This window comes from Lepisma saccharinum, chromosome 27, assembly GCF_977018435.1.
Source record: "Lepisma saccharinum chromosome 27, izLepSacc3.1, whole genome shotgun sequence".
NCBI lineage: Eukaryota > Metazoa > Arthropoda > Insecta > Zygentoma > Lepismatidae > Lepisma > Lepisma saccharinum.
This window is the reverse complement of record NC_139255.1, coordinates 52,308,756-52,330,973: the sequence shown is the minus strand read 5'-3', so window position 1 is coordinate 52,330,973 and position 22,218 is coordinate 52,308,756. Positions and strand designations below refer to the sequence as shown.

The window sequence follows — 22,218 nt, the reverse complement described above, 5'->3', positions numbered from 1 at the left end:
CTGAGAGCTGCAGAGAAAGGAAGAGGGGATCGAGTGGCCAGAGCTCAGCTGTACACGCTGTTCAAAGGCTGGTCGCTTTCCCCCTCCATGCAATCCCATTCCCTCTCGCTTGTTCATTGGTGGCGCCGTCTCGCTTCACTACTTGCGCAGAAACTTGTTTTCGTTCGCCTGCTACAGAGATAGCCCGGACAGGGTATAGTATGTCCTTGTCTTATATATTTGGACCATTATGTCTGGCATTTGATAGTCTCAATGCTGACAACTTTGTGAATTACCGAATTCGCTATCGATGGTCCTGGGTTCGAGTGTCGGTTGATCTTAGTCAATATCCTTTAATCTAATCATCCTCAACGTCGCAATTAGCTTAAAGATGAAAAACTCAATACGCTGACCAAGGCAGAAATTTATTTTATTATAAAACATAAACTAAACGTAACGTTTCAACCTTCTAGCAAGGTCTTCTTCAGACTCTGCACCAAGTAGAAATGTAACAAGGTACACAACAGGACGATATATATACACAAACGTTACTCCCTTCCAGACTATTAGAAAGTTGTTCTGGAACATTCTAGCAGGTGGCTTTCCCTTGTCAACTGTACTTTCACCTAAAAGGCTAAACATATTTTCTTCCATCTAGAATGTGGTTGGACTCTTTATCTCACGCTCTTTTTCCTTCATTCTTCTTCCTTCTTCTCTTTCTCTCTTGTCCTTTCCACTCTTTCTAACACCTTCTTCCATTCTTTGTTTATCTTCAGTCCCTCATTCCAGTTCATTGTGTCTTCTTCACCTGTCTTCTCTATTTCCTTGGCCTCCTTCCATTTTCTCACTAGTATTCTCTTCTCCCTTCCTACCTGGTTAGCCTCATCCCACTCTATGTCATGTCCTGTTTATCTCGTGTGTTTAAATATAGCATTTCTCTCTTTCTCTTAAGTCGTACATCATCCCTATGTTGTTTCAACCTGTCATTCAGCCTCTTTTTCGTTTCTCCTATGTACACACTCTGACATTCTTTACATTTCACTTCGTAGATAATCCCTTCCTCTTCCTCTTCTCTGTTTTCCATTTTCTTGTTTACATTCTTCGCTATTCTTAAGATGCTTCTCCCTATATTCCCTCCTTAAAGATGTAGGAAAACATTTATTTAATCGCCCTTTACTTAGGTATAGTTGGAAGTAGAGGTTGAACGCGATAAAGTCAATCACTATTTAATATTCGCAATTAATTTGCACGTACACTAACTAATTTGCACGGGTTTTAATTAATTTGCACGTACTTAGAACTAATTTGCACGTACTTAGAGTACTTTACATTTATGTATTTGCATGTTTATAACTTTTATGAATATATAATTATTTATTTTATGAAAAATATGTGTATAGAAGGTAATTAGAGGTACTAAACGGTATGCATATGGTTTTATATTCATTACTGCAAAGTATGTAATGTATGAAACTATAATATTAATGTTTATAATATTGAAAATAAGAGTTTACGGTTTATGAACCGCTATGAAAGGTGGTAATGGTACGAAAGAAGACGGTCCCGGTACTCGAACCCGCGATATGTAACTGTAATAAACGGTTAGGCCTATTGTGTATACATTGTATGTAATAATGTATGTTATTATTGTATTAAATACGATGGTACGACACGCTAGACAGAATACGGTCTTTGAATCTGAACTCCGCGCAGGTAGACGAGAAAGGATGTCTGGGGAAGTTACGGTCAAGGTCAAATGACGTCACAACGTCAGAACAAAGAAGGAACCCGATTGACCAATCAGAGAACGCGTCGGTAGATTTTCAGAACCGGTTTTTCCAAGGTTAACCAGTACGCAAGAACAGGGGAAAGGTATGCAATACTGTAGGGCAGGGGAGGGATTGAACCAGACAACAAAGGATGTCTGGAATGCGCAGCAACGGTCAAATTTCTGAAGCTATGCGTTGCTTGTAGAACCGGTTTCCGCCGCCAATTAATATTCAGCTCAGGGTTGCCCCAAGGCACAGGACGCTTTAGCGCGGCGTTTTAGGCTAGAACGCTTGCATGTCAGAACAGGTTTCTGTCTAAGTAAGCCAAGTTTGCCCAGAACACAAGAAAAAAAGGATTTTTGAATACCCAATTAGATTGGAGCGAGAACTTTAATTTGAACAAGGAGAACGAAGCGTAAGGGTTTATTATCTGTACTAGGAAGAAGGGAGAGCTATCAGGGACTGGATCTACAGTTTTCACTATTTGCTTTTATCACGGGGTATCGAACCTAGGACCTATTGATTATTGACTTAGGTAGTAAATTTATGTTACTGTGTGCTATTTAACATAATATTGAGTTTATTTTTTACCAAACTTTGACTTTATGTCAAACATTTTCCCAGCTTATTTTTATTTTTACCAAAATAACACAATTCATTCTGTCCAGGAAAGATTTTTAGTTACATTTTCGACACACAAAGTGTGTGTTCTCAACTTCTATCTGTTTATTTCACAAGTTTAGGCTTATTATTACTCAAATAACACAATTTAATCTGTTCACGAAAGATTTTTAGTTACACTTTCGACACACAAAGTGTGTGTTCTCAACTTTTATTTGTTTATTTACACAAGTTTAGCCTAATATTTACTCAAATAACACGATTTGAACGTGTTTTTTATTACATTTTACATTCACAAAGATATTTTTACAACTTTTTAACTTATTATTTTACAATTTTATACCTATTTTTACCAAAATAACACTATTTATATTATTCAGGCACCATTTTTTATTAAATGTTGGACTCACAAAGACATTTTTTCAACTTTGAACTTATTATTTTAAAAGTTTATTTCAATGATTTTTACTCAAATAACACAATTTAAGCTATTCAGACAGAAGTGTTTATTTCATTGTGCATTTACAAAGAGAGATTTTCAACTTTTAACTTATTATTTACAAGTTCAGGCTTGTTTTTTACTCTAATAACACAATTTCATCTATTCAGGCAACATTTTTTATTAAATTTTGGACTAGCAGACATTTTTTTATTTGTAACTTATTATTTTACAACTTTACGTTAATTTTTTACCAAAATATCACTATTTATACTATTCAGGCAAAATGTTTTATTACATTTTGGACACACACACACACACACACACACACACACACACAGAGAGAGAGAGAGAGAGAGAGAGAGAGAGAGAGAGAGAGAGAGAGAGAGATTTTTCCAAGTTTACAGGATTATTCTCTAGTTTACTCAACACAATTTAGATGTGTTTTGAATTAAATTTTGTACACATGAAGTGTGTTTCGTCAAATTTTACCTTTCTATTTTACAAGTTTAGGCTTAATATTACTCAAATAACACAATTTAATCCAGTCAGGAAGGATTTGTTATTATATTTTGGATGCACAAAGAGATGTTTTCAACTTTTTTACTGATTTTTTGCAGGGTATGTATTAATTTTTATTTATTTTGTTTTGTATTATATATACATTTACAAATTTTTAACTTAGAGTTTAGTATTTATTTAAATCCTCTCAAAAACACTAAAGAAAAAGTACTTTTAGCAAAAATGTAAGCCACAGAATATATTATTATTATTATTATTATTATTATTATTATTATTATTATTATTAGGGTTTACTGATTTCCACTATGCTATTTTTGGTTCTGTATTTCTATATGTATTTATTTAGGTCAGGTTACGCCTGCTACTTAGGAAAGTTTATTTATTTTAGAGTTTGCTGAGTATTTTGTTACTCTTATACTAGGTAAAGTTTCCTAAATATATCAGGTAGGGCTCCATCCATATACTTTTGTTTTTGCTGTTTGGAGATGATGCGATCAGCATCACTCTCCATCTGCTTTTTATTTTATGTACCCAATATTATTTTGAGGCTTAGTGAATTCTAGAGCCTATTTATGCAGGATAGAGCTTTTTCCTACGTAGCAGGCGTAACCTGACCTAAATAAATACATATAGAAATACAGAACCAAAAATAGCATAGTGGACATCAGTAAACCCTAATAATAATAATAATAATAATAATAATAATAATAATAATAATAATAATAATAATATATTCTGTGGCTTACATTATTGCTAAAAGTACTTTTTCTTTAGTGTTTTTGAGAGGATTTAAATAAATACTAAACTCTAAGTTAAAAATTTGTAAATGTATATATAATACAAAACAAAATAAATAAAAATTAATACATACCCTGCAAAAAATCAGTAAAAAAGTTGAAAACATCTCTTTGTGCATCCAAAATATAATAACAAATCCTTCCTGACTGGATTAAATTGTGTTATTTGAGTAATATTAAGCCTAAACTTGTAAAATAGAAAGGTAAAATTTGACGAAACACACTTCATGTGTACAAAATTTAATTCAAAACACATCTAAATTGTGTTGAGTAAACTAGAGAATAATCCTGTAAACTTGGAAAAAATATCTCTCTCTCTCTCTCTCTCTCTCTCTCTCTCTCTCTCTCTCTGTGTGTGTGTGTGTGTGTGTGTGTGTGTGTGTGTGTGTGTGTGTGTGTGTGTGTGTCCAAAATGTAATAAAACATTTTGCCTGAATAGTATAAATAGTGATATTTTGGTAAAAAATTAACGTAAAGTTGTAAAATAATAAGTTACAAATAAAAAAATGTCTGCTAGTCCAAAATTTAATAAAAAATGTTGCCTGAATAGATGAAATTGTGTTATTAGAGTAAAAAACAAGCCTGAACTTGTAAATAATAAGTTAAAAGTTGAAAATCTCTCTTTGTAAATGCACAATGAAATAAACACTTCTGTCTGAATAGCTTAAATTGTGTTATTTGAGTAAAAATCATTGAAATAAACTTTTAAAATAATAAGTTCAAAGTTGAAAAAATGTCTTTGTGAGTCCAACATTTAATAAAAAATGGTGCCTGAATAATATAAATAGTGTTATTTTGGTAAAAATAGGTATAAAATTGTAAAATAATAAGTTAAAAAGTTGTAAAAATATCTTTGTGAATGTAAAATGTAATAAAAACACGTTCAAATCGTGTTATTTGAGTAAATATTAGGCTAAACTTGTGTAAATAAACAAATAAAAGTTGAGAACACACACTTTGTGTGTCGAAAATGTAACTAAAAATCTTTCGTGAACAGATTAAATTGTGTTATTTGAGTAATAATAAGCCTAAACTTGTGAAATAAACAGATAGAAGTTGAGAACACACACTTTGTGTGTCGAAAATGTAACTAAAAATCTTTCCTGAACAGAATGAATTGTGTTATTTTGGTAAAAATAAAAATAAGCTGGGAAAATGTTTGACATAAAGTCAAAGTTTGGTAAAAAATAAACTCAATATTATGTTAAATAGCACACAGTAACATAAATTTACTACCTAAGTCAATAATCAATAGGTCCTAGGTTCGATACCCCGTGATAAAAGCAAATAGTGAAAACTGTAGATCCAGTCCCTGATAGCTCTCCCTTCTTCCTAGTACAGATAATAAACCCTTACGCTTCGTTCTCCTTGTTCAAATTAAAGTTCTCGCTCCAATCTAATTGGGTATTCAAAAATCCTTTTTTTCTTGTGTTCTGGGCAAACTTGGCTTACTTAGACAGAAACCTGTTCTGACATGCAAGCGTTCTAGCCTAAAACGCCGCGCTAAAGCGTCCTGTGCCTTGGGGCAACCCTGAGCTGAATATTAATTGGCGGCGGAAACCGGTTCTACAAACAACGCATAGCTTCAGAAATTTGACCGTTGCTGCGCATTCCAGACATCCTTTGTTGTCTGGTTCAATCCCTCCCCTGCCCTACAGTATTGCATACCTTTCCCCTGTTCTTGCGTACTGGTTAACCTTGGAAAAACCGGTTCTGAAAATCTACCGACGCGTTCTCTGATTGGTCAATCGGGTTCCTTCTTTGTTCTGACGTTGTGACGTCATTTGACCTTGACCGTAACTTCCCCAGACATCCTTTCTCGTCTACCTGCGCGGAGTTCAGATTCAAAGACCGTATTCTGTCTAGCGTGTCGTACCATCGTATTTAATACAATAATAACATACATTATTACATACAATGTATACACAATAGGCCTAACCGTTTATTACAGTTACATATCGCGGGTTCGAGTACCGGGACCGTCTTCTTTCGTACCATTACCACCTTTCATAGCGGTTCATAAACCGTAAACTCTTATTTTCAATATTATAAACATTAATATTATAGTTTCATACATTACATACTTTGCAGTAATGAATATAAAACCATATGCATACCGTTTAGTACCTCTAATTACCTTCTATATACATATTTTTCATAAAATAAATAATTATATATTCATAAAAGTTATAAACATGCAAATACATAAATGTAAAGTACAGGGTGGGCCAAAAGTCAGGTGACAGCATTGTCATAGGAAAGACTGGTGTGTTGGAGGTCCACTTTGGCTACATATGATGTTTGGGGGGAGGGGCAAACCCAAGGACACATGTGACCATCCCGGGCGCCATCTTGGTATCCGCCATCTTGAACGCAACTTATGTTTCTTAAATGGAACCATAGGCAAGTGGCATATCATTTCCAATTGTTTTTTCGTCAGGAGTTCAATGGCGCAAACCGTTTTGTCCTATCGTGACCCTTTTCCTAATTATGGCCTGTTTTATCTATGCAGGTATCACCGACTGAATAATGGTGCTGACGACCGAAGAACGTGTGGGGATCATCCTCATGTGTGGAAATCGGAGCTCGCGTGTGGTGGCTGCAGAGTTTAATGCATTACACTGCGATAGGAAGCCCATTTCCCACAATGGTGTGGCCAAACTCATCAGCATATTCCGAAAGACGGGATCTGTGGCCGATAAAGCACGCAGTGGTCGCCCGAAAACTTCAACAGATGAGGCAACCACTATCGCTGCCCTCGCATCCTTCTCCAAAAGCCCCCAACGTAGCACCAGACGTATCGCCCTTGAATCTGGAATTAGCCGAACGTCCATACGGAGGATACTTGCCGTTAACAAGTGGCACCCAGCATCTGACAGAGGGCGATCCTGATCGTCGGGTACAGTTTGCCGAATGGGCGACGGAGGAACTGGAGACCAACTCGGATCTCCCCTTGCAAGTGTTGTTCTCCGATGAGGCACTTTTTTACGTAAACGGAGAAGTGAAGAAACAAAACCACCGTTACTGGAGTGATAACAACCCACACTGGATTGATGCATCGCGGATCGTTGGTTCCGAGAAGGTTATGGTATGGTGTGGTATTTTTGGCACGATGAACATTGGCCCATGTTTCATCTTCGGCACGCTGAACACCGACCACTACCAACGACTGTTGGATGAGGAGATTTTTCCGTCGCTTTTGTCCGTCGGTTCATACCCAACGTTCTTCCAGTACGATGGAGCTCCTCCCCACTACGGACATTGTGTACGGGACTACCTGGACCAGCAGTTCCCTGGGAAGTGGGCGTCGGGGACCGGTAGAATGGCCCCCACGGTCACTGGACCTCAGGCCTCTCGACTTCTACCTGTGGGGCCGCAACAATTCCATGGTTTACGCCGTGAAAATCCAGAATTTACAGAATCTGGTGCAGCGGATTGTGAATGCCTGTGCTTCTGTGCGTCCAGAGACATTGCTGGCTGTGCATGAGGACTGGAAGAGGCGTGTGGCACAAACCATTGTGCACGAGGGTGGTCATTTCAAGCATGTGTTGTGAGGAGACACAAGGAAGGAAAGACAGGCCATAATTAGGAAAAGGTGCAAGACAGGACAAAACGGTTTGCGGCATTGAACTCCTGACGAAAAAGCAATTGGAAATCATATGTCACATGCCTATGTTTCCATTTAAGAAACCTAAGTTGCATTCAAGATGGCGGATTCCAAGATGGCGCCCGGGGTGGTCACATGTGTCCTTGTGTTGGCTCCACCCCTCAAACATCACACGTGGCCACAGTGGACCTCCAACACACCAGCCTTTCCTATGACAATGCTGTCACCTGACTTTTGGCCCACCCTGTACTCTAAGTACGTGCAAATTAGTTCTAAGTACGTGCAAATTAATTAAAACCCGTGCAAATTAGTTATAAGTACGTGCAAATTAATTGCGAATATTAAATAGTGATTGACTTTATCGCGTTCAACCTCTACTGTTGGAAATTAAGAAAGTAGATATTTTTATTCAATGAAAAATCCTTAGATGAAAATTAAAGCTGTAGTTTAACAAGAGATTTAGACTTGATTATTAATGAATGTAAAAATTAATGCTTCACATTTTATCCTGGATGGGAAATGGTCACATTATTTAATATGTTTACAAAACTTCACACATTCAAGAATGTAATTCTCAAGAAACAAGATGAACAAATCTTAACCAAAATTCAATGTAATTTTTAAGTAGTGGTGGTGGGGGAGTTCAACGTCAGAAAATGGGGCTCGGTGGGGCTCGCCTTAATGGATTTCTCTCGTAAGGCATGAGCCCCATTTTCTGGCAGTGTTGCCAGCTGCTTACTCGAAAAAATGACCAAGGTTTTTTTTTGGGTCTAACCTAGCCTAAAGCAAGGAGCTGGCAATCTTGCTTGAGGCTCGCCTTAATGGTTTGCTCTTGTAAGGCATAAGCCCTATTTTCTTGCAGTGTTGCCAATATTTTACTCGAAAAAATCACCAAGGTTTTTTTTGGGTCTAACCTAGCCTAAAGCAAGGAGCTGGCAACCTTGCTTGAGGCTTGCCTTACAGTGCATAAAGCAAGAAGCTGGCAACCTTGCTTGAGGCTTGCCTTACAGTGCATAAAGCAAAGTTGCCAACCTACTGGTACTTTTGCCATAGCCTTTTACAAAAAAGAGAGAGGAGAGAGAGAGGGAAGAGTTAAACAACCGACAGCTGCCAACACCCACCTACAGCCTTTTTTTTTCTTGGTCTAACCTAACCTAAAGCAAGGAGCTGGCAACCTTACTTAAGACTTGCCTTACAGTGCATAAAGCAAGGTTGCCAACCTACTGGTATTTTTGCCATAGCCTTTTACAAAAAAGAGAGAGAAGAGAGAGAGGGAAGAGTTAAACAACCGACAGCTGCCAACACCCACCTACAGCCTTTTTTTTTCTTGGTCTAACCTAACCTAAAGCAAGGAGCTGGCAACTTTGCTTGAGGCTTGCCTTACTGTGCATAAAGCAATTTTTGCCAACCTACACACACTAAACAAGGAGAGCCGGCAACAAACACGCACTGCCGTAAAAGAGAGAGAGATGGGTGGATGGTAATATAGTATGTGTGTGCGTGTGTGCGTATAATATGTAGCATTATTAACTAGAGTGTGTTGGCAACCCACTTACAACTAAAAAAAAATAGAGATGCCAACTTTGCTGTAAGATGAAGAGAGAGAGAGATTTATGGCTGGCAGCAGTGGTGAGCGATGTCCTCTTTTTTCTGTGCAATATGATATTATGATGTTACTGTAGTTTTTGACGAGGATTACGAGTTAACTAAAAAACCTGCAACTAGAGAGAGTTGCCAGCACACACACGCTGTTGTAAGAGAGATGGATGACTGGGGGGAGGGGCAGCATTTCTGGCTATTCACAGTGGCGGATGTACTTCCTGTTTTTTCAAAAGCTAACAATAATGATGGAATTTCATGCTGACGCATTTATTTCGTTCAAAAATTCATATTCACCACAGAGGATGCTATGTAATTTTCACATCAGCTCAGCCAACTGTTGAGAAATAATGACGTCAGGTAACAGCATTGGTGGGGGTGACGTGATGAATTTACGATTGTAGGAAAATGATATTGCTAAAAATTGAAGTATAGAACTATTTTCTAGAGCGGATTTCTACTAGTCCACGTTGTTAACCTACATATTACTCCTCGACTAATAAAACTAGAAGCTCGAGGGCATCAGGTCCTATCTTTATTGTGAGCTGCAAGGAGAACATTGTGATTGTGATTGAAATTAACTAGCGTGAGTAAATTTGTTTGTTAGCTTGCATGAGTTGGCTTTGTGTTATATAAATAGGTAGTGTTGCTTCTGTGAGTTGATTCTGTAATAGCCAAACAGATGTAAAGAAATTGTAGATAAAAGGTAAAACTCTCTACAAAAACCAAACAATCCTTAAGCATATTGTAGAAGGAATATATACTCGCAAAGCACGCAAAAAGAGAGAGAGAAAGTATACAAGTTTTGAGTGTGTTGCATGTATCTCTCTCCTTTTTTTCTTGCTTTTTTTTCATATATATATATTTATTACATATTACTATATACATCAGGCATATGCAAAATAGCAATATGCGGGGTGTAAGAGGACGATCTTCTGGTAAGGTGCCCAACAGTTAACCTCACTTCCACGTAGTACACCCTGGACTGTAGAGTAACGAGGCTCTGGCGTCTGGCAGACCAGTATAATTTTACGTGTGTTAACCTGTTTTTTTTCTTGTGCGTTTGATATTTAGTGGAGGTATATAGTGTTTCGAATTTTATTATTATTTAGTTTTATACACAGAAAAGATATTAAACATAAAATTAAATAAAATATATCTAATTATGTTTTTTTTATCACAACAAGCATTCACAAAAAAAACAATAATGTGGTTTAAAGTTTTTTAACGTAATTGCTACGTAAACAAAATGGCCGACTTGCAATGAGTGTGTCAAAGTTTTTTTAAGCCTAATTGCTACGTAAACAAAATGGCCGACTTGCAATGACTGTGTCAAATATGAATAGATTGAGAGATGGAAAGAGAAGTTAAATATGCTTAAATAAAGTGCTCCTCTGTGCATAGCACCATACCATAAAAGCATATAGGAAAACTGCCATGTTTATGCATGAAACTTAAATATACATATAAAATTAAAATATTTGGTGCTGACCACATCACACATTGCTGATTTTGCATTGTATTTTCCTATATTCACATATGCACAGTAAAACTAATCGGGACTAGGCCTACAGTTTTTTAAAGTAGGATCCGAACCACTATGTACTTTTATCGGGTTCGAACCTAGGACCTCTTGATTACAAGGCAACAACACAACCACCGCACTTTCGAGCCCTAGTGAATATGTAGGAAAAAACAACGGTATATACATAATCCAAAGTTGCGTGGTTCTAGGCCCCATAGGAACCAAGAAAATCAATGTCTTGGAAAAACATCTTAAGATATTTGTCTTAATCTTTAAGAAAGTCGACTTCCGGTCTGTCAAGATGTTACTTCCGGTCTGTCAAGAAAATTTTCTTAAGATATTTGTCTTAAGATGTTTTCCAAGACATTGATTTTCTTGGTTCCTAATTGACCTAGGATGATGATTTTAGGTTTGTTGGATAGGATTTGACGAAAACTATACGACTAGCAAATAAAATCGATTCCACCCCCTCAAGTTTCGAAAATATAGACAATTTTTTTTATTTTTTGAGAAACTTGATTTGCTGGCTTAGTTTTTACCCTATTTCGAAAATTTTAATGACATTTGATAAAAAATTGAATGTACTCTACAACCTATTGGAAACATAATGATTAGTGCTTACTGTTTTCGAGTTATTTTAAATTTAAATTTCAAGATGTAATTTCTAAGTTGTTTTGTAACTCGTAAACTAGGGGTCGTAGAAAACCCATTCTTGTTTTATCTGCTATTGCCCGACAAATACTATAAACACAAATAATGTTTATTGTTTGATTTAAAAAAAAATCGAAAATAACTTTGTTTTCTGAAAATAAAAAATGTGTGTATGGAAAAAAAATACGATTGTGTAATTTTTATGATGTATGTTTGCATGTAAAAATAAGTATACCTGAAAGTTTTAGAATTTCAAAATAGCTATATATATATATATTTGCTATTATATCAGCCGAAACAATAGAATATATATAAACAAGTACATTTTCATAGTTTCATACCTCTACTAGATTGGTAGAAAAATATACTAATGGGCAATAAAATCTGAAGAAGATTCGTGTCTAGCAAAAAATAAACTAAATAGAATTACACATGCATACAATATTTATTGTGCTTTTTTCTATCTACAATCATATTTTTCTTATATATTTTTTAAATTTTTTTACAGGGTTTATTAAAGCACATATTTGAGGAAAACAACGCCACCCATATATAAATAAACCCCTCAAACTAACACTAATTAGAATTAGCCTACAAAATTTTTCTCGTAAGGCATTTTTTTGTAAACACTCTACCACCAACAGATCACATATAAATAAACATACCCCCCAAAAAAAATGCGCTCCATGAAAAGTTGTCCTGTGTGCAAGAGAACCATATCAAGCAAACGTTTTGCAAGACATTGTCGTACCTGCGTGCCAGGCAAGCATTTGGCTGCCACTGAACTATGTTCCGGATGTAATAAACAGATCACAATTGCGTATGCCAAGAAGCATAAGCTTAATTGTCTATGCAAAAATACATCTGGGGCCCAGCCTTCGACCTCCACCAAGAGGAAGGCAGAAGCAGCCTCCATCAATGCACCATCCGCCAAACGTGTCAAGCCTGTGGCGAAAGCGAACCAGACTGCTTTCGAGCGGTTGTTAGAGGACTTTGTCCTCACTTCGGAGGGCTCATGCGACGTGCGTAGCTTTTTGGAGAACATGCAAGCCAAAATTATTTCCATCCTCGGTGATGCGCTTGCAACGCACTCCACCAAATTCTACGCATCGCTACATTGCCAGTACAAGAAGCCGTCCGATGAAATTTACAGTTTCTGCCACAACACCAAGGCGAAGACGCTGCATCTGGCGGATGTCGACAACCTCGAGGTCATCTACAACCAGTTTGCCGATGAGCTGGTGGCAAAACAAGAAGAACATCAAGCTAAAGGCTCGGGGGGTTCGCTGTGTGGCGAGCCTCACGAACTGTGCGTCAAACTTTGTAAGTTCGTGCCTCTCTCCGCCTCCAGCTACGTCCCCTTACCACCTACCATTGTGGCAAAGAAGGCTGTCCTGAACATTCAGAACAGTGACGCCAAGTGCTTCGTATGGTGTGTTCTGGCAGCGTTGCACCCAGTTGAGCCAAAAAATAATCCAAAACGCGTTACCCACTACCTACCCTACGAGGCAGAGCTGGAAGTTGCGATGGTTGGGATCGACTATCCCGTAGAGGTCCCGGACATTCGAAAGTTCGAGGCTCGTGCGCGGTTGGCTATCAACGTTTACGGTCTCACTGACAAAAATGCGGTGTACCCTATTCGCGTGAGCGACGTAGACAACAATGATGCTCGAGAAATCCATCTCCTACTTATCAAGAACGAGACCCATCACCACTACACCCTCATTCGCTCGCTCTACCGGTTGGTGTCGAGCCAAAAAAGCAAGCATCATGGTAGCATAGAAGTTTGTCGAAGGTGTCTGATCACTTTTGACAATCGAGAACAGCAGGATTATCAGCGCATCAGAGGTCCCAACATCGCTGTCGAGAAGCTCGCTCGCCACAAGCCCTACTGTAGTAACAACGAGCCGGGTGTGGCAGTCTTGCCCGAACCTGGCGCCGTGGAGCGTTTCCGCATGCACGGTGCCATGGTGGAGCACCCCGCTATCATCATCGCGGATTTCGAGGCCTTCCTCAAACCCCTGTCCACTTGCGATCCCGATCCCGAAGTTTCCTCCACCACCCCTTACCAACTCCACGAGGCCTCGAGTTTCGCATACGTTGTGGTGCGACGTGACCAGCACATCGCCCCCGAGCCCTACGTGTACCGTGGCCCCGACGCAGCCAAACACTTCCTCGAGAGGATGGTTGTCGAGGCCAACGAGATAGGGAAGGTACTGTTGGCCCCCAAGTCTATGCTCCCACTGTCCCCCGACGATCAACGTAGACACGACGAGGCCATCGCTTGCCCTGTCTGCGTCAAGGAGTACACCGCCAACAACCGTAAAGTCCAACACCATGATCACTTTAACGGTAGGTATGTTGGTCCATGGTGCAACGGATGCAACCTCATGGCCCGGGACCCGCGATTTATCCCTGTGTTTTTTCATAATGGCTCGGGATACGACTTCCACCACCTCGTCAAGCATCTTGGGTACGACGACATGCGAATCAACGTCCTGGCGCAAAACGAGGAGCGTTACATTAGCTTGAGCAAGTGGGTGCGAATCTCAGGATCACACTCTACCGTCGAGCTTCGCTTCATCGACTCCCTGAGGTTCCTCCCGGCCAGCCTCGATGCTCTCGCAGGGAAGCTTAGCGACGAGCAAATGCTCATTACCTCCGGAAACTTTCCGAACTTGGACGCCGGCCTCTTCAAGCGTAAGGGGATCTATCCCTACGAATACATCACAGACCCTTCCAAGTTCGCAGAGACGTCGCTACCTCCTCGAGCAAACTTCTATAGCAAGCTGCGAGGCTCGAACATCACCGACGAGGAATATCACCACGCCCAGTCCATGTGGCGCGAGCTGGGCTGTCGAACTCTCGGGGACTACCACGACGCCTACCTCAGACTTGATGTGACGCTCCTCGCCGACGTGTTCCAGACGTTCCGTGCGACCGCAATGAAGATCTACCAGCTGGACCCTGCCTACTTCTACAGTCTCCCCGGACTGGCGTGGTCAGCCATGTTTCTGGTGACGAAGATCGAGCTGGAGCTTCTTTCGGACGTGGACATGGTGCTGTTTGTGGAACGTGCCGTGCGGGGTGGAATGGTCCAGGTGTCGCAGCGACACTCGCGCGCCAACAATCACCACATGGCCACCGGCTACGACCCCTCACAACCGTCCAGCTACATCATGTACACGGACGTCAATAACCTCTACGGACACTCCATGATGCAGCCACTCCCCTTTAGAGGCTTCGAGTGGGCTGACCCCTCCAACTTCGACATCGAAAGCTTCGACGATTCGGAACATGGGTTCTTCGCCGAGGTGGACCTTGAGTTCTCCGAGAAGCTGCAGGATTTGTTCAGCGATCTTCCCCCTGCACCCGAGTTCAAGTGTCCACCCGATTCCAACCAGAAGAAGCTCGTCATGGATTTCGAGCCCAAGAAGAATTACGTCCTGCACTACCAGAATCTCCGGTGGTTGATGCAGCGAGGGGTCGCGGTCCACGCAGTTCACCGCATCCTCAAGTTCGAGCATTCTCCGTGGTTGCGTCCATATATTGAAGCCAACACCAAACACCGCACCGCAGCCACGTCCGAGCTTGATAAGGATTACTTCAAGCTTATGAACAATGCGGTGTTCGGGAAAACCATGGAGAATGTACGGAATCGTGTAGATGTGAGGCTAATATCAAACAAAGCACAATGTCGCAGGCTCGTAGCAAACCCGTTATTCAAATCGAGGACCATTTATAACGAACAGCTTGCTCTGGTGCATATGAGGAAGAGCGAGGTGAAGCTCAACAAGCCAATTTATGTTGGCGCCTCAGTATTAGACCTGAGCAAGCTGCACATGTTTCAAATATATTATGGGAAACTACGCCAGCACTATAACGACAATATTAGCCTACTCTACACGGACACGGACAGCTTGGTGTACCACGTTCGCACGGACGACGCGTACGGGGATATAGCCACAGTTCCATCTTTGGTTAACCTTTTCGACACCTCGGGCTATGCCCAGCAAAACAAGTACGGTATCCTGCCCCGCAACAAGAAGGTGCCTGGCAAACTCAAAGACGAGAAGGACGGTGATGTAATTCTCGAGTTTGCAGGTCCTCGCGCCAAGGCCTATGCCATCAAAGCCGAGGGCAGCGTTACCAAGAAGGCCAAGGGTGTCGGCAGACAGGTGGTTCGCGAGCATCTCACATTCGAGGACTTCGTCGATTGCCTCAAGACCAGGTCGTCGGTTCTAAGAGCAGAACAGCGCATCCAGAGCGTCGACCATGTGTTGACCACAAACAAAGTTAGAAAAATTGCGCTGGATCCCGATGACGATAAGAGGTGCGTCCTCGAGTGTGGTATTCACACATTGCCGTGGGGGCACTATCGCTTAGCAGAAAGCAAAACCTGCAACATATGTCCATCTTCAACAGAAGATTCATAAAAACAAAACAAAACAAAAAAAACACTTTGACTGTCATTACAAAAAAAACTTTGACCGTATTCTTAAATAACCAGCATGCCTATGAATTTGTTCGGTTTCAAAAAACAGATCATTATGGAAACCATACCAGATCATGAAGTCTTACCTTCCGTGTTACCTAAACTCAACGGTCTGTTGATCATTCACCTCAACAGCATTTGGACGAAACTGAATGACGATGTGGGCAAGATGTTTTATGTTTTTAATAACAATTTACATTTCTACGAAATTCCGATCGACGGGAAACTTCAAATCACCGTGAATCCGGAAAACGCAGGCGAAATCAAAATTTCTACCGGCAAGAACATTTTTCGAATCAAGCACGACAAGATGCTTTCTAACATTACGTACGATGTGTCTGCAGGAGATTATTTTTACATGGAACTCCTCGGAGATTACGACAAACTTATTCCTCTCTTCGTAGAATTACGAATCGTCTATCCTATTATAAATAACCGTTAACCAAAAATGCCTAACGACATTTTCGGCAACACCAAGCGTGTAGACCACGCAGAAGAGATTCTCATGTTGGACATTCGAGTTAAGAAGTTGAGGACCGATTTGATCGCTTTGCAGGAAACCTTAAACAAAAGTTTAGAGTCGGAAATCGCTACGCTCCAAACGCAATGTCTCGACCCCATTCTGAAAATCGATTCCGAACTGAAGACGCTGATAAAAAATTATGTCGACGTACCTTCTTACGACAACGTTCAAAATATACAGTTGAGCGTGGATTCGCTTCAAAATGATTTGGGCAAATTACAGCAATTTCAATCGAAAAATGAAGTTTTGGAAAAATTGAAACTCGAAATCGAAGAACGAACTTCCGCAATAGAAAAGAATTTCTCTGAACTTCAAACCGTCGTGAACGATATAGACGCAGAACGCTTACATGTCGTCGTTTCCAAATTACAAGAAGAATTCACCAGCACGTTGGAAGAAATTAAATCCAAGTTGCAGACTTTGGAAGATACAATGACGAACCTACCATCGTCGGACGAACTGCAGGTCATCGGTAAAAGCGTCGCGAACATAAAAATTCAATTGGAGGCCTATCAAGATTTCGAACACATTCAAACCACCATCGCTACGCTTCAGGCGTCCTTGGAATTGATCAACGAATAAATTAAAAATATTCACGCTGAAGCGAGAGCGTTGACGAGCATTCAAGACACGTTGAGCACGGTTCAGCAGAAGATCGAATATTTAGAAAATTTGAACGTCGAATCCAATCTTGCTCATTTTCATCACGTACTGGACAACATACAGGGTGACTTGGAATCGTTACGGACAAGCGTACCTTCGAGCGAAGATTTGGAAAAATTGAAAACGGCGGTGACGGCACTATCCGAATCGAGCGACATCAAAAGTTCATTGAGCGATCTCGAGAGTAGGGTGGCCAATCTCCCCACCTCCAAAGAATTGCACGTTTTGAAAAGAAACATATCTCGAATGCTGAAACGACTAGAAACGGAAACGGCGAACGTGGAAGAGATTCGGGACGAAATTAGTTCGCTGGTGTCGACGCTGCCCACTTCGCAGAGCGTCGCCGACCTTCACACGCAGTTTACAGAGATGCGAAGGATCGTGAACGATCTTACCGAGAAGAGCTCGAAATTGAATCAAGTCGAGAACCTTCAGAACATCGTCGTCAACATCAGAGATCAAGTCGGAGTGCTGGAATCCACGCAGGAATCGACGCTGGCCTCTTTCGGTGCCAAGTTGCAAGAACTCAACGAAAACTACAAGCAGTTGAACGTGGAAGTGAAAATCAAACCGTCGTTTTCTGCCGTAACGGATACCATAGTCGAGCATTTGCTGCCCATCGAAAATAAACTCGGACAAGTTCACAGTAATCTGCTCGGCGTCGACACTAAATTCGCTAAACTGCATTTTCTGCAAGCCATCGAAATCAACAGCGTACCCAATCAACAGAGAATCTCCACGTTCGTCGAAGGTAACAAACTGTACATGTTGCATCCTTATCATCCGTACTACAAGTTTCTCCTCGATGGCACGATTCAGATAAACGAATTTTCGTACTGGTCTCACGGTAGAAAAGCTAGCGTTCCTACCATGACTTTGATATCGAATCGTGGTGTCCAGAAAGCAGGAAACATTCCTCTGGCACGTTGGAACGAAACGCGCAACATATATGAAATACACGAAGACGAAGATCTTACCGTTTTCGACGTGAGTGCCGGCGATAAGCTGATCATTCAAAACACGAGCGAGGTACCACCCTCTTTGAATCCCATCACGCTTGTGCTTCTCTTGAAACGTAATCTCTAAAAAAATGTCTAGGCAAGCCATCGTCGAAGAATTGCATAAACCTGCACGCCGTAACTACGAACGTTTGGCTGTGGTAACCAAGGGCATCGACGACCTCTGGCAAAGTGACCTCGTGGAGATGAGTAGCGGCAATTTGAAAAACGTACATAAATTGAACAAGGGCAACAAGTACCTTCTCACCGTCATAGACACGTTTTCGAAATTCGCATGGGCTCTACCTTTGAAAGCCAAAACGGGAACGTGCGTCACGGAAGCATTCAAGACAATTTTTCGCGAAAGCGGTGGCAGACGACCACGGTTTCTGCAAACGGACAACGGTAAAGAATTTTACAACGCCGTATTCCAAAAGTTTATTCAAAAACACAAGATTCAACATTATTCGACCTTCAGTCACATCGAAGCCAGCATCGTGGAAAGATTTAATCGAACCTTGAAAACACACATGTGGAAACGATTCACGCTTCGGAGAAATTACAAATGGGTCGACATCCTGCCGGAACTCGTCGACACCTATAATGATACGGCACACAGAACGATAGGCATGAAGCCAGCTGACGTTACGAAATCTGACGAGCAGCGTTTAATTTCTACAGTTTACTGTCCAAAGTACACTCCCACGACAAAAAAAGCTAAATACAAAATTGGAGACCAGGTGAGGATCAGCAAATTCAAACGCACCTTCGAGAAGGGATTCACAAAAAATTGGAGCACGGAACTTTTTACGGTGGTTCGAGTTCTACCCGGAAACCGACACACGTATATAATAAAAGATAGTAGCGGCGAGATTTTGAAAGGAAGATTTTACGAAGAGGAAATCTCTAAAACGAAACACCCCGACACGTACCTCATCGAGAAAGTATTGCGTAGGAAAGGTGACAAACTGTTTGTCAAATGGCTGGGACTTCCGGAAAAGAGTTGGATCGACGCGAACGAAGTGATCTTGTGGGTACGTGGAACGTGGTGAAGCGTCTACCGGATCCGGAAAGTCAAACGAGAAAAAAAAACGGCGAGTTGCTTCCCGACAGCATCCGCTGTCTGATCGTAGGTCCTTCGGGGTGTGGGAAAACGACACTGCTCGTGGACAATTTTCTCCTCGCACCGAATTGGTTAGATTGGAAGAACAGGCACCTGTACGTGTTCTCGAAAAGTTTGGAGCAATCCAAATACCAGCAACTGATGAAAGTGTACGATGGTCTGGACATTGCAACGTTCGCCTCGGAAATAAAACCACTCGACGATTGTCGTGAAAATTCAGTCGTTGTGTTCGACGACGCCATCCTGGAAAATCAAAATGAAATTCGCAACTTTTTCACGCAAGGTCGTCACAAAGAAATGGATTGCTTCTACCTAGCTCAAACGTTTTCCAAAATTCCAAAACAGTTACTACGCGACAACGCTAATTTCATATGTTTGTTTCGTCAAGATCACACCAACCTCAAGCATGCGTACGATGACTACGTAGGCGGAGACATGAACTACAATCAATTTTCGGAAGGCTGCTCTTCTTGCTGGAACAGTGACGATTTCGGATTTGCTACGATCGACATGACGAGGAAACCCAACGACGGAAAATACAGAAACAAAATCAACGACTTTCTAAACGTTGCAACGTTGTGAGAAACGACGTGTATAAATAACGTCATGACGAAACGGAAAATCGAAGACGAAAATCTCAAGCTTCGCGATTACCTCGCGAAACGCTTCAAAGGTTGGAAATCCGAGAATCGCGGATTCTACGAAGAGAAGAAACGTCAGGATCAACCTGTGATCGATGCCATCAGCGGTCTAGGTAAAGAAATTAAAAGTGTCACGGAACAAAATAAAAATTTGATCAACGAACTCGTACCGCTCGCAGCTAAAAGTTACGCCGTACCCACGCCCATTTCGAGCATTCCTTCGACGCCGTTCGAACTGAAGGATGCACCGGCACGACGTCGAGCCATTGGTAGCACGTCGTCTTCGGATAAAATCGAGTTGGGACCTTTGGCACGAGACTACCTGAGTACGGGGAAATTCGACAAGGATGAAGTGTTCGGATTGTATCCCAGCATGGAAACCAGCGAAGGCGGCGGTGTGGTGTGGAAGATTGGGAAATCGAAGGTGACCTTCGAAGGCAACGACATTAAAGTCAATTTAGGCGACAAGGATAGTTGGACCAGGTATCCGGGTACGGTGGGACTGTGGGAACTCGTCGCCAAAAAGCAGCCGAAAGATTACACCGACGAAGATTACCAAAGTTACAAGGAAATTCTGATCATGACGGATGCCTTGTACCAGAACAACGACGCCTCGCAGAATAGGGTGAAATCGAGCAGCGGCGAGAAGTACAGGAATCTCATCAAACCGATTTGGAACCAGGTCAAAACAGGCAGCGGCGTCAAACGCTACAACACGTTACCCAAAGAATTCGTTTGGGTGGACGACGTGAGGAAGCTCGTGGACCGATTGTTGGTGATAGCCGGCGAAGAGAATGCAGGCAACCGTAATTTCTACAACGAGAAGGTTGGCATCGTGGACATGATCAGCACGAAACTTTCCAACTTCATCGTGAACGACGACAAGGGCATAGGTTACCTGATCAAAATCATCAACACGCTACCTCCGAGATTCTGGAACGTGGCCGAAGGAAAAGGACTCGTGAACGACATCATCAACAAGTTACCTTTCGAGATGCATCTACCTGGCTACCAGTACTGCGGACCGGGTACCAAACTCGAGAAAAGATTGGAGAGAGGAGACAAGGGTGTGAATCCGTTGGACGCCGCATGCAAAGATCACGACATCGCCTACAACACCACGCAGACGGATCTGGATGCACGTCACGAAGCAGACAGAAAGTTAGAGCACGCAGCTTTCGAAAGGTTCGTGAGCAGAGACGCATCGCTGGGTGAACGGGTCGCCGCACTGGGTACCACCATCGCCATGAACACGAAACAAAAATTGGGGTGGGGTATATAAATAACATACCGTAAAAAAACTACACAAGAAAAAATCTCAGAATATATATATAAATAACATACCGTGAAAATAACACATAGAACATCAACATGAAGCCCAAGGGTGTCGTGTACCAGATACCATATTCGAATCTAAAAAATCTATTTTATTTTTTATTTTATTTCAGAAATTGAACGCAACAGGTATATTACCCATTAATGGCGTTCATTATACAATAATTTTGTGATAACATTATTGAAATATTGCACAGATGAATGTAGTATATAGACAGAAAACATTTAACAAACATATAAATCTTAGGTTCTATCGTAATTTATGTAATTTTAGTATACTCCTTTTCAAAATTGCGGTCGGGCAAAATAAGTCCACACTGTTTTCACTTTTGATGGTATCATTAAATGTTTTACACATATTCCAAATTGGGGATATTGTCAGAGCGTTGGTTCTATTACGACGCAGGCTGAAGAGTTGCGTTCTTGGTCGTAATTTGCTTGAGGGGACGTAGAAGTCGAGCTGTGACAGGGCGAAAGGAGCTTCGATGAGATTATTTAAAATTTTGTGGAGGAAAATGAGCTGATGCATGATGCGTCTGTTGTTGAGAGTTGTTAGGTTAAAATATCTGAGAAGGTTCTCACGGGATTCCATTTGAGGGTATATACCATCTAGTTTGTACTTTAAGTGTCTTAAGAATTTACTTTGAATTTGTTCTATTTTGTTTATATCTTGCTGGGTTTGAGGGTGCCACACTATGCTTGCATATTCAATTTTCGCTCTAACGTAAGCATTATAAAGCATCATTAAGCTTCCGACATTTTTGAACTCTTTGCATGTACGCATTATAAATCCCAGAAGTCTGTAAGCCTCGTTTGTTACAAAGTTAACGTGCGCGTGAAATGTAAGTTTACAATCAAACAGAACTCCTAGATCTTTGATTGTTTCTACCCGTTTTAATTTTTGTTTATTTATGCAATAGTCGTATTTTAT

At 41.0% G+C, this 22,218-nt stretch overlaps 1 long non-coding RNA gene across 1 annotated transcript in view; it reads right to left on the bottom strand.

Annotated features, from left to right (window-relative positions):
- LOC145980138 (uncharacterized) overlaps positions 1 to 22,218 on the bottom strand; it is a 33,102-nt gene that overhangs the window by 1,044 nt on the left and 9,840 nt on the right. The gene's annotated exons all lie outside the window — the stretch shown is intronic.